A 2,526-nucleotide genomic window follows, 5' to 3' on the forward strand; every position below is an offset into this window, starting at 1 on the left:
TTAACTGGGGTGGAAGGCTCCTATTAGGTAGTATTAAGAAGGAATTGAAAAAGTTGGTTTACCAAAGAAAGACAAAATGCTGGAGTAACTCAGCAGGCCAGGCAGATCCCTGGAGAACGTGGATAGGTGACATTTTGGGACAGGACTTTTCTTCAGACGTCAGTCAAGTAGAAAGGTTTGTCTTTGTGCTTACACCCTGTGTGATTGTGAATTAAGAGTGAGATGCCAATTAGTTGAGAGCAGAGATTGAATAAGAAAATCAAAATACCATTATTCAAACAAAACCTCGAATCACTGAAAGTATAGATTTAATAAAAAGGTACAAGTATGGAATGAAAAATAGTAACACATCCCAACGTAGCTGTAACAATAGATATGGCAGATAACAAGAACTTAGACCACTTTTGAATATGTAATACATAAGCCAGTATGACACTAATACAAATCATTTTTCCGACATTGAGAAGTACCATTAATTATGTCAGTTAATGGGCAAGATTGTGATTTGTCTTTATCTCTCCCTGAGTTAAAAGGATGTGAAAGCAAAACCTGGCTAGTGTTGATAATGTGCAAACCCTTGTAATAATGAAGTGAGGCCCATCCATTCTGTCAATGAGCAACTAAACCTAGCAGAACATGAACAAAGGGGCCATTGAATGTAACATGATGGAAATAGGTCAATGTAATGAAAACTAATCCAAAAACAACTTCCACCTATAAAGCAGCTTTAATTCACCAAGTATCGCAAGGTTTGTCATACACCACGGAAACAGGCCCTTCGGCCCAACTTGCCTGCACCACCCAACATGCCCCATTTACAGCAGTCCCACTTTCCCGCGTTTGTCCTTCTAAGCCTGACAGACACAAAATGCTGGAGTAAATAAGCAGTACAGGCAGCTTCTATTCTACCCGCATGTTTAACTTCTAAACCGTTCCTACACATGTAGCTGTCCAAATGGGTATTTTACCTGTTGTTATAGTGCCTGCCTCAACTACCTACTCTGGCAGCTTGTTCCATATACCCACCACTCTTTATGTGAAAAGGTTCCTTTTGACTCTTTCCCCCCATCACCTTAAAGGAGTTTCAAAATATTGCAGTAAATGACATACTGAAAGCAAATCAGGTCAGATGCTTGATGACCAGATGACCAAAGCTCGACTTTTGGGATTTTTAAGTAGAGTCTTAAGAGAAGTGTCTAAGGGAATCCCAAGGTTCGTCTTATGCATCTGAGGGCACGGTTGATTGAGCTTAAGAGAGTACAAGATCGCTCCCAATATCATAGTTCATTATGGCAGCATTGTGGTGCAGCGGTAGAGTTGCTGCCTCACAACACCAGAGACCCAGTATGATCCTGACTACAGGTGCTGTCTGTATGGAAGTTGAATGTTCTCCCCGTGACCGTGTGCGTTTTCCTCCAGGTGACCAATTTCCTCGCACATTCCAAGGTTGTGCAGGTTTGTAGGTTACTTGGCATCTGTAAAGTGCCTCTCCTGTATAGGAAATATAACTAATGTGAACAGGTGATTGATGGTTGGCGTGGCCTCGGTGGGCCTCAAGGGCCTGTTTCCACACTGTATCTCTAAGCTCTATGGCAAATGGAGAACAGGAAAGAGCAAGATAATGAGTGCATTTTAAAGCAAGTTTAAGAATTTAAAAACAAAACGTATATAGCTTAATTATGATCCATTGTGGGTCAACAAACAAATGAGTGCTGGTTGAACAGTATTTAGTCAGTCAAAGATGCGAGGCAGTAATGCAGCCGCTCACTTTTTAGACTTTACATAATTGAAATCTAGGAAGTATGTCCCTGCGGTGGGCACTTGTAGATGGACAACACAGCAGTTTAAAGATCAACCATGGGCTCAAATTTTAAACTTCATTTTAATTAATTGCTTTCTTGTAAACAATTGCCCTTCCATTAATCTTTGCCAGTCGCTAACTGTCAGGATTCAAGTCCTCAGAAATGAAAAACGTTAAGAGTATTCTGTGTTCCATCACGACTTGGGATATTTGCCAAAGAATTAGTATTCACCAGCAAATAACTGTGGCCAAGGGAGTTGGCAAGTAGTCACCTAACAAATGTTTCCAGCTTTTCTTCTGTGGCGTTGACATGAGTCTCTGGAACCTGCTGAAGATTTTGCCAATCCAGATGTGTGGTTCATTTTAACCAGAGAACAGTCGTGGCTTCTTGATCTTTACGTCGCCCGTGCTTCAGCTCCATTTTTGCAGCTCTGCGACAGACTGCCAGTATCAGCTCTTCCTGTTACAGAATTAAATGTCTTACCATGCCATTCTATGAGCCATGTCTAGTAATGCGTTGAAGATCATTTGTCTAGCTGTTCATTAACGGTCACCAAACATACAATACTCGCCAAATTCTCTGCATTTCAAAGGTGTGAATAGGATGTTGTACACTACAAAGAGTTTTAGACAGTTAACAAGACCACTAGCCAATTCTAGCAGGCTGTTAGTCTGAACATGTAAGGTTCTGGCACAAATATCTTCAATTAAAGTCAGAAAATGCA

Source organism: Leucoraja erinacea, chromosome 33 (assembly GCF_028641065.1).
Source record: "Leucoraja erinacea ecotype New England chromosome 33, Leri_hhj_1, whole genome shotgun sequence".
Taxonomy (NCBI): Eukaryota; Metazoa; Chordata; class Chondrichthyes; order Rajiformes; family Rajidae; genus Leucoraja; species Leucoraja erinaceus.